We start from the raw sequence: 11272 nt of genomic DNA on the forward strand, positions 1-11272 counted from the left end.
TCTGTATTCTTCTGCAATTTACATGACTTCCAGCCTCTCAATACACGGCGGTGTAAACTTCAAGAAATTTTATTTGTTTTGTTTTTTCTTATAGGAAGCCGTCTGTCACATGCACAGCTGATTCGAGCTGCAGCCGCTATAATCTGCCGTAAGGGTAAGTTTTACAGAGCTGTAGAAGCAAATAACTTTTTAATCTTATTTTATCCCTTTGTATGTGTGGGCCATACTATGCGGTGGTTATCAATCAATCAATCAATCAATCAAATTTTATTGTCAATTACAATTTACATTGCAATCGAAAAATCAGTTCCAGTACAACCGTCCATCACATAAACAAACAAACATTTTGGGGGGAACGATTGACTGAGGCCTTGCGTTGCCAAGGAACGCAGCCAGCCAGCCGCTGCTAAATAGCGCAGCCGTCAAGGCCGCATTCCTCCAAACAGCCCCGAACCCTGCCTGCACGGAGTTCACGGGGCGCTGCCCTTGAACTGTCGAAGGAAGTGCAACAACATGGGGGAAAGAGGGAGGGGGGAGAAAAAAAGAGACAGATGTTTGCCTAATTATGCTCTCACCAATAAAGAGACAAACAACCGACACAAAAAAAACCTCATAGCACGAAAAGGACAAATAACACAATACAACATGTATGCAGAAGGTAAACATTTGAGATCTGTTGCGTGTGCGTAATTCGTCAGTTTTATGAGTATCTGTTATGCGTGTGTGTATGGGCTAAAGTGTTTTATCTCTGTGAACACTCTCCAGAGGCCATTGTCCTTGATGTTATCAGCCGGCCCACAGTTCAGAGAAGCATCCTCAGGTGCCAGCGGGGGAGGGGGGTAGCCGGGGGCTTTTCTGAGCACTCTCCGCCATAACAATCCAGGAGTTGATAGGGAGGGAATCCAAATATGTTATTTGTTATGAGACAAGCTGCACTGCCTTTCCTGTCAGCTTTTAAGTATTTTGCTGGCTCCACATAAATCCAATTTTCCAAATTATTGGGCTTTTTCGTGCTTCATTTCCAGATTTTATCCCATCTCCCCTTGAGTTCAACCACCAAAGTCAGTCTGCGTTCCAACACAGGCAGCTTTTCAGCTTCGCTCCATTCACCTGCCAGGTTTGTCCGTTCACAGCCACAGTGAGCGCTTCATGCAGTCGGCAGCCTGATCAAGGCTCCGACATCTGCTGTACTTGCCGATACTTCAAAAATTCACAAAGACCAATAAGTTGAGATCCCAGTATCCTTAATCCAATGTGAAAATTTCAAACGTCCAGGAATGAAAAGGTCGAAAGACACACCGTTTTCCTCCAGGAATTTAGGGTGTATCTCACAAAATAAGTCAAATCAGGACCGTACGGGTCCCCCTTCCGTTGCCTACTGGTCGAAAAAAATTTATCAATAGTATTGAGAGACCAGCTTACCAGATCCATGTTTTTCAGAGTTTGGTTGATATGAAGAAAGTGCTCAGAACACAAGACATAGCAAAGCAGGAGAGGGGGGGGGGGGTAAAAGCTGCAGAGAGAGAAAAGACACGACCGACCTCGGAGAGAGACAGAGACAGTCTCTCTCTTATGTGTTGTGGCCTGGGTTCTGAAGCCTAGTCAATGACACCACTGTTTGTAAATGTCTATTACTGAAGTGTTTGTATTTTTTTGTTTGTTTGTTGCCACCTATATATCTGTTAATGCATGTACTCAGTGTGCGATTTGCAAAAAAAACAGAGGGGGGGATCATTTCCTCGATTAATCACATAATGTCGATAGGTAACTCGAGATTAATTGCAAATTAATTGTATGTTTTATCCTTTTATTTCTGAAAGTGTAATAGCCTGTTTGGGCATTTTAATATGCAATTTTGCAATAAATGACACTAAAAAAATACCAAAAATATATCTATTTTGTGATTTTTCAAGCACTTTTGAGAATTGGAATGAAAACATCCTAGTGCCAAATGTTAAACTCTGGACTATGGCTAAATCACTAATCATGACGCCCTGATGTTTACACAATGTGTAAATAAATTTGTAAATAAAGACCATCCCAATATATTTTTTTGCCTCTTAAACAAAGATAGACATGGTATTAGGCATTAATAAAAATTTTACATTTCAATAAAGTCATAAGTTTTATTGTTCGTTTTTTTACTCTCTCTCACACACATCTAATTCTGAGCTTTCACACCAACAATATTTTTGCTTGCTGTTTATATCCATATTTATACAGTTTAAGCCTGGAAAAAGGTTTTAAATCTCCGGGTCATTCCAGTCTTACACTTTGCTTGCAACTGGGCAGGAGCTTAGTACCCTGAAAGAGACTGTTTAGCAACTGTTTAGTAACTCCAGGTCCTTCGTTTGGCAATGTAATTCAGCCTTAGTTTGTCAAATACAGAGAAAAAAATTATAAGCATTAAAGGTTTATGGGTTGGGTTTCTGCAATGTTATCAGCGTGTTAAAAGCTCATCTTCCGAACCAACCTCTGCTCAAAATGGTGATCTGCACCAAGTAATCTACTTTCAGCAGTTATCACCGGTTATTGCACCGTAAACTGCATAAAATACGTGCAGAGTTGCTCTGTCTGCCTTTACTACCGTCGGCTCCTATGGCGGAGGGATATTTCAGCTGGATACTGTCTAGTGCAGGCAGGTCTCTTAATAACCGCTGTTTCGTCACTTATTTTAGAGCCCAAATAAGCAATTTCACTTTCAGAAACGTGCCAAAAAAAAAACGCAACCCGTGACTTATAAAATTTACAAGCGCCTTTAGAACAGAAGAAGCCCAAAGTCGCATGAAATGAACAGCCTGTGCAACAGTGGGCACGGGTCTGTTTTGCTACAGTCTCTAGCTCTCTTGAAACTACGGAAAGCGCCGAGGGTAAAAGAAACACAGTGCGGGAGCGCGGCGGGGAAAAACATTAGCGAACGGTGTGTGTGTTTTGACGCGCGATTAACGCCGACAAAAAAATGTCGGCGTTGTGGTCTTACGCGTTAAAACTGTCAGCCCTAATTTATATACATTTTTAAATTCAGACCAGAGGGGGGGGAGGAATGTATCCCCCCCAGGGATAAAACATGAATGACCAGAGGGGGGGACGTCACAAGCAGAGGGGGGGTAAATCCTCCCGATCCCCCCCGGCAAATCGCACCCAGCATGTACTGTAGTCGCAACATTTATTTATAACGCACAGTACTGTTTTCCAGCTGCATTATGCAGGGCTGTAAGCTAACTTTTATAGCTTATAGCACTGGTACTGCAGAGGATGCTCTTTTTTTTAGCACAGAACAAAAAGTTTTTAACCTTACTCTTGTCAGATGGACTCTGTTCCGCAGACCTCCACACAGCCATCTGGGATTGCTCCATTGGAGATGTATTTCAGAAGGAAGGGCCTATCAAAAATCCTTGGATATGATTGGATAAATCACTTGTCCATCATTTTACTGACATGCTACTTCAACGACTCACATCGGAAAACAAAAGCCTTCAAAGCCATTCTCTGGTATTCTTTTAAATAATTAATATTTGGTAGATTAGACAACACTGATGAAATAGCAGCATGATTGTTACCGTTTGCTACCTCGCTGCGATCGTTTTCTGAATTCAAACAGTTGCTTCTCTGATACGTCATATCTATAAAAATCCCGCCTGGTGATCCTGATTGGCTCATCCATTTTATGTTGTATTGAAAAGGCAGCAATTCCAGAAGGATGTGTGGAGCCGTGTGGAGCTCTGTGGAATGAAATCCATCTGGTGAGAGTTGGTTAAAGAGTTGTAGCAATAGCACAAAATATATCCAAAATCTCTAAAAACCACAAGTATTGCATATCAATACTAAAACACATAAACAAATGCAATGCATACAGTGAAAACACAATAACAAGAAATACCTTGAATCATGTTTGTCAGTGAAAATACTCCCCAGCCTCTTCCTTGAGCAGAGCAATGACACCTCCACGACACCCCGTTTCCTTCCGCACCATCTGCTCCAAAGCAAACCAGCCGGTTCATCCATCCACTGTCCTCTGCTCCCAGTTTCTCAAAACCACCCATGGTGGATTTTAGTACTCCTTAAAGGAGCAATAAGTGATATTTCACCACTAGGTGGTACTTGAGCACTATCTGTAGACCAAAATAAAACCCAGCCCCTCCTTTCCCTTCTGATGTGTTGCCTTCTATGCACGTATATGTAAAGGACAAAAACACAGCAAAACAGCATCACCTTTCAGAGGAACATTTCAAGTGAAGTAAGTAACTCATAACTTTATAATGCTGTAACCAAGAGAACAATTTGATCTGCTGGGGTGCTCTCCGTCATGTTGCTCCAAAACTGCACTGCTCTGATGGTGGTATTTTAGGGCAAGGACGGGCTAAACCCTGAGTGGCAGCTGTTCACATGCACATACATGGCTATGCAGCCAAGAGACTGGAGAACAACGTAGAGAGCTGCGGTGTGAAGTCGTACCATAGTCCATCTGAAATATTACCTTTAGTTCTTCACCTTGTTATTTTTTAGTCCTTTCTATCTAAAATATTTAAGTTTTGCCTATTGCTCCTTTAAACAAATGGATAATAAGACAAAAGGCCCGTTTACACTACACTTTTTTACCGAGCAGAGACCAGTATGAGCTTGGATCATTTAACCAAGCCCAGACCACCGTTTACACACCACACTATCCCGGTTCCTTGGTTGCTCCTCGCCTCCTAGTGACGATCTGCAGTACTGCTGCTCACTGGGATTGAAGGCAGGACCGGGCAAATCAAAATGGCGGCGCCCGTATCATTCAGGATGTTATGGTTAGACAGAGTCGGCTTTTGGAATGTGGATAAGACAAACAAACGTCTAATAAGGATTTACAGACGCAGGAAACAACAACAGACACTGAGGTTCATCACACTGCTAAGCAGAATCATCACTGGAAATCGTGTGACATGGTAAGGAAGCTAGTATTATTATGAATGTCTGAAATTTGTCTGAATGGAGTGTGAATCGGGGCGTGCAGCCAGACACGCCGGAAAAACCGCGGACAGTCAGCTGACTGTAAGGGGATGACGCGGTCTGCTCATGCGCTCTTCGTTATCAATCAATCAATCAATCAATCAATTTTATTAGTCAACTGCAATTTGCATTACAATCGAAATTTCAGTTCCAGTACAACCGTCCATCACATACACTTAACAAACATTTTGGGGGAACGATTGACTGAGGCCTTGCGTTGCCAGGAACACACACAGTCGGCCGCTGCTACATGAGCGCTAGCCGTGAGGTGCGTTCCCCAAACTGCCCCAGACCCCGCTTTACACGGGGTCCCTAGGCGCTGCCTTGAAAACTCTCGAAGAAAGAGCAACAACATGGGGGAAAGAGGGGAGAGAAAAAAAAGAGACAGATGTTTGCCTATTTATGCTCTCACCTATAAAGAGACAAACAACCGACACAAAAAAAACCCTCATAGCACAAAAGCACAAATAAACACAAGACAACATGTATGCAGAAGGTAAACATTTGAGACCTGTCGCGTGAGTGTAATTCATCAGTTTTTATGAGTATCAGTTATGCGTGTGTGTATGGGCGAAAGTGTTTTTCTCCGTGAACACTCTCCAGAGGCCATTGTCCTTGATGTTATCAGCCAGCCCACAGTTCAGAGAAGCATCCTCAGGTGTCAGCGGGGGAGGGGGGTAGCCGGGGGCTTTTCTGGGCACTCCGTCATAACAATCCAGGAGAAGATAGGGAGGGAATCCAAATATGTTATTTGTTATGAGACAAGCTGCACTGCCTTTCCTGTCAGCTTTTAAGTCTTTTGCTGGCTCCACATAAATCCAATTTTCCAAATTATTGGGCTTTTTCGCGCTTCACTCCCAGATTTTATCCCATCTCCCCTTGAGTTCAACCCCAAAGTCAGTCTGCGTTCCAGCGCAGCCAGCTTTACGGCTTGGCTCCATTCACCTGCCAGGTTTGTCCGTTCACAGCCAGAGTGAGCGCGTCATGCAGCCGGCAGCCTGATCAAGGCCAAATGGCTCCGACATCCGCTGTATTTGCCGATACTTCAAAAATCCACAAAAACCAATAAGTAGAGATCCCAGTATCCTTAATCCAATGTGAAAATTTCAAACGTCCAGGAATGACAAGGTCGAAAGACACACCGTTTTCCTCCAGGAATTTAGGGTGTATCTCACAAAATAAGTCAAATCAGGACCAGACGGGTCCCCCTTCCGTTGCCTACCCGTCGAAAAAAATTTATCAATAGTATTGAGAGACCAGCTTACCAGATCCATGTTTTTCAGAGTTCGGTTGATATGAAGAAAGTGCTCAGAAGACAGGACATAGCAAAGCAAATAATCAGATAACCGGGATAAAAAAAAACAGTCCGAGACCTGCTCAGGAACTGGTCTGCAGTTAGCGTGGTCTGGTTATATCTAGCGCGGTCCAGTTCAGTCTGCTGACCATTTACACACAAGAGTTATCTCGGTTACCGAGCTCGGACTGGTCTCGGCTCAGTTAAAAAAGTGCAGTGTAAACGGGCCTAAAGAGTCAATGCAATTGTAAACTCCAATCAGCATGTAAAAACCACTCTCATCTCCACCAATAATCTAACTATAAGCATTCCCACTATTTAGCTGGTATTAATTTTTAACAAGACAAAATAAAAACTTAGAAGCAGAATTGTTACTCACCAACTGCATGGCTGTGTTTAAGTTATGGTTGCCCAACCATCTTATTCATGGGTTTTGAACCATAAACCATCTCAAACTCCATTTGAACATCTGTATTGCCGTTGATAATGTAGGGGGCACGTCTGATTTCTTCGGCCAGACCAGATTTCATTTCTCCTGTGATACTCAAAATCATCTCCTTGTATCGGACGTGGTTGACGTCGGGAGTGATATCTGCTCAGTTTTTTTTTTTTTTTTTTTTTTTGCAGAGTGTATCAAACTGAATGGTAGCTCTTCCTTTGCAATGTGTTCATCTTCATCTTCACTTCTTTAAGTGCAGCCTCGTCTGATCTGACCACTCCAGTATTATAGAGCAAAGGACGGTACCAGCGTGCTCCTGGTTGTTGTTTTAAGATGAATGCATCGTTGGCCAGAATGTGATGATATAACATGTTGTGTTTTTAACATTTTCTGTTTAAAATATTGTGTTTCTCACAATGTAAGACGTGTCTGATTTGGTATTTTCTGCGCTTTAAACAGTGCTGTCAGAAGAGAAGAAGCGTTGTAAATGAGACACAGAAAGTCCTCTCCTTACAGCACTTATAAACATTTCCCTTCTCAGACATACCTTGTTTTGGTGCAGTTCATGTATTTGTTTTTGTCTTGATGGGCTGGTTTGGGTTTATTTTTGATTAAAGGCTTGAACGCTCCATTTTTCCTGCATGAAAATCCCGCTTCTGTTTGAAGTGGAGGTAAACACATGGAAATTGGGGAAATTGTTGTATGAGACTAACTGCCAATGGCATCTCTGGCACAAAAACTCAACATCTATTAGCAGCAACAATGTTTTTTGTGATGCATACAACCTGACTTTGATCAATTTTAAATGAAACAGATAAATTAGCATAAACCAACACACTACAAATGGCATTTTATTTAAGCTGAATGTAATTTAATTTTATCCATAAAAATACAAAAAAGGCTCACTAATACTGTTAATTTATTGAACAGAAAATACTCACATCAATCCTTCAGTGAGCCAGCAAGGACAACTAACACTAGACTGTCGCACAGTATCTGGCAGAATGTAAACGTAACGTGTGCATTTCTGGTATTCTGATTGGTCGATCCCAGCTTGGGGCCATAGTATTTGTGCCCCACAGCGATTTTAGATTTTCCTTATTAGAACAAACGCTGGTGAGCCGGCCCCCTATATCAGGGCACCTCAAGAGGATTTTGCCTACTGCTAGAGCTAAAGATCTGCCTGAGCCATCACTTTTTGTTATGTAAGACTAATAGATTTTTGACTATCAAATAAGTAAAATACCAAATAAGCTGATATATATTGTTCAATAACAATATATATTAATCGCTATACGTATATTGATGATAGAAAAATAGGGTCAATAAAAAGTAAAATAGAAAAAGTTTTGGTAGTTTTGGTAAAAAGTTGGTTGAATAACGGGTTGAGTTTGAATTTAAGGTTTGTGTGTTCTGCATCTATAAATAGGTCGCTAAGCAACAGCATAAAATGGCCAGGGCTGCACTTAAAATATATGTTTTAAATTTGTTAATTAAAATAAAAATGATTTCTATTTTATCAATATGCTTTTTTTTCTATATCGTCCAGCCCTACCTCTAACTATCAAATATATATAGGTCATTTGGAAATAATTCTCTTTTTGGCGAGCATATTCCTAACAATCGCTCCAAATGACATTTTTTTTATATTTAGGGAAAGATTCTTGGACATAAAACTTCTTTGGCATGATTTTGCTATAATTGTCACAAATTTTGTACATTTATAGGCATTTACTAGTTAAAGTGCTATACAAGTACAAGCCATTTACCATTTACCAAAATGCTGAAAAGTATGGCTTCACTTTTCAAAATGTGCTTCAGATTCCTCGCCCTGCAATATCTGTGAGGTGAAGTGCAAGACCAGCGCCAGGAATCCTTCTAATCTGAGGAAGCACCTGCTCACAGCTGCCAATTTACAGAAATTCTTGCTACATTTAGTGACTTTTCAGACCATTTAGTGACCATCCAGCTACCTTTTTTCAAAACGGTGATGAACAAAAAATCTAGCAACTTTCTTCTGTTTTTGTGACTTCTCATGAGAGCACTAATTATTCTGCAGTTGTCTTGGGGAGAGGCGAGGGCTGTTGTGAGCATCTTTAAACTTCCCCAAGCCCTGTCTCACAGACAGCTACTACATCCTTGTCCTGATACCCACCTGTAGTCAGAGAGCAGAGCAGAGCCTCTCTGATCGCTCATTGCAATGTATCCCCCCCGCCCCTATTTACAAAGCGGGATAAAATATAATGTTTAATATTTTTTCTTCTTCTCTGAAAATGTTGCACTAAAACAATTCCCTGAATTACATTCAAAGTTTAAATCCCATATTTGCCTCATTCACTCTGGGAGGAACGGCCCGCCTGATTTGAACTCAAGGGGTGTTCTGTTGTTGGACTTCTCTGCTCGTCATGGGTTGTCTATAACGGACGCCATGTTCAAGCATAAGGGTGTCCATTTGTGCTCTTGGCACCAGGACAGCCTAGGCCGTAGTTCAATGATTGACTTTGTTATTGTTTCATCTGACATGCGGCTGCATGTCTTGCTTTCCACCGACCCCTACCTGGTGGTAAGTTGGCACCAAAGGTTGGGGGGTGGGGGAGCCGGTCAGACCTAGTCCCAAACATATTGTGAAGGTTTTCTGGGAATGTCTGGCAGAGTCCCCCGAGAGACGGAGCTTTAACTCCCACCTCCGGGAGAACTTTAAAGACGTTCCGAGGGAGGTGGGGGACATTGAATCTGAGTTGGCCATGTTCCGTGCCTCTATTGTTGAGGCGGCTAGTCAGAGCTGTGGCCGCAAGTTTGTCAGTGCATGTTGCGGTGGCAACCCCTCGAACGCGCTAGTGGACACCAGTGGTGAGGGAAGCTGTCAAGCTGAAGAAGGAGTCCTATCGGGCTTTCTTGGCCTGTGGGACTCCGGAACCAGCTGATAGGAGTCAGCTTCCATTGAGGAAGCAGAGCCTGGGTACTTCAGGTCAGGTTCTCCCATCTCTGGTGCTGAGGTCACCGAGGAGGTTAAAAAGCTCCTTGGTGGTAATGCCCCGGGGGTGAATAAGATTTGCCCTGGGTACCCTAATGCTCTGGATGTTGTGTTGATTAATGCAACTCTGCAATATTGTGTGGACACCGGGGGCCGTTCCCCTGGATTGGCAGACTGGGGTGGTAGTCCCCCTATCCAAAAACAATTTTCCAAAACAATTAATCAAAGATGGTTCTATCCGCAAAAAAATCCATATCATGCTGCTTATCTTGAGGACTAAGGTAGGTCCAGCTGTACATCCTTGTTCTGATCTTAATATGCTGCGCTCTTACATGCATATTGAACTTCTTTATAGACGTGTGGTCAGGTCATTAATGCCCTGCTATAAGCAAAGGCTTTTGTAACAGTGGAGTTCAAGTTACAAAATATAATTTTTCATCAGCATTTCATCAGCATTTTTCATCAATATGAAACCTCATTGGATTTGCTGTGCTGCAGTCTCCTGGCAAAAATATGTTTTTAAACACACATACACGCATGTTTCTGGTGATAATTCACAAAAGTGAAAAGAAAAAGAAAAGCCACTTTTGGCCTGAGTCATCAACTCACTGACATGCACATTCTAACTCTTTATCTCTCGTCTGTGCCCATCAGCAGCTGCTGTCCAGTTTCTTCTAAGGACAGGTCATTCAGGAGCTGTCTCTCCCCAATGAGAGAAGGCATATATGTGAATCATGCTTGTCAAATGAGAGTAACTGACAGCTGAGTTTCAGGCAAGGTTGACTTTAGAACATTTTGCAAGCACTGTCTTTGGTAGTTTGTCTCTATGAAGCTCTATCTGCAGGTTAATTTAATGTAAAAAATAATAAACTGTGCTTTAAGTAATTCCATTTGTCAGTACTCTCATCACACCACTGTGCATCAGCCTTTTGTTTGAGAGGAAGTTATTCTCCCTTAGGGAAATACAATTATGCAATCTAATACAACTGTTAAAGGCAGCTAAGAAAAAAAATATTGATAATAATTAAAGCTGCAACCAACATTGAATGGCCCTCTCACCTCAATGCTGCATTGGGACTGCGGGTGTTCTGCATCACCACCTCAACACTTCCAGTAAGTCTGCCACTCAATTCCACACATTGCCATTTGGCAGTAGTATAAGCAAGTCTTGTTATTATTATATTCTGTTAGGCTCATTTTAGCTCTGGTGAGAAGTTTCCAAAATGTGGCATTAATTTGATCATCATGACAGAAAGTGGTAGTCACTTCCTGTTTGGTGGCGAATGAATAATAAAGACTTCTGTAGTATTTTAAAAACGTAATTTGAAATTATTGTCTGTTATCAGACATCATTTTAAATATCTACAGACTGTCAGGTAGAGTCATTCACCAAAGAAAGCTGTCACTTTGTACTCAGTGGACAGTGGTTAAGTAATGTCATTAATTTACCATACCAATGTATTGGTCGGTTGATTTAGCTTTGTGAAATTTTCTAAGGGACACAGCTGCTTCATATTCTAATGAAATCCAATTGCCTGTTTGTGGGTTGACAGAGATTATTCATATCCATTCAGAA

General features: G+C 41.8%; 1 long non-coding RNA gene across 1 annotated transcript; it reads right to left on the reverse strand.

Annotated features, from left to right (window-relative positions):
• Nucleotides 1–6883: 6883 nt before the first annotated feature.
• On the reverse strand, nucleotides 6884–10789 carry LOC118561576. Its single transcript, XR_004930146.1, has 2 exons — nucleotides 10756–10789; nucleotides 6884–7378 (listed from the first exon to the last, which is right to left on the reverse strand). It is a non-coding gene; the product is annotated as an uncharacterized LOC118561576 (long non-coding RNA).
• Nucleotides 10790–11272: the final 483 nt, after the last annotated feature.

This window comes from Fundulus heteroclitus, unplaced genomic scaffold, assembly GCF_011125445.2.
Source record: "Fundulus heteroclitus isolate FHET01 unplaced genomic scaffold, MU-UCD_Fhet_4.1 scaffold_67, whole genome shotgun sequence".
Lineage (NCBI taxonomy): Eukaryota > Metazoa > Chordata > Actinopteri > Cyprinodontiformes > Fundulidae > Fundulus > Fundulus heteroclitus.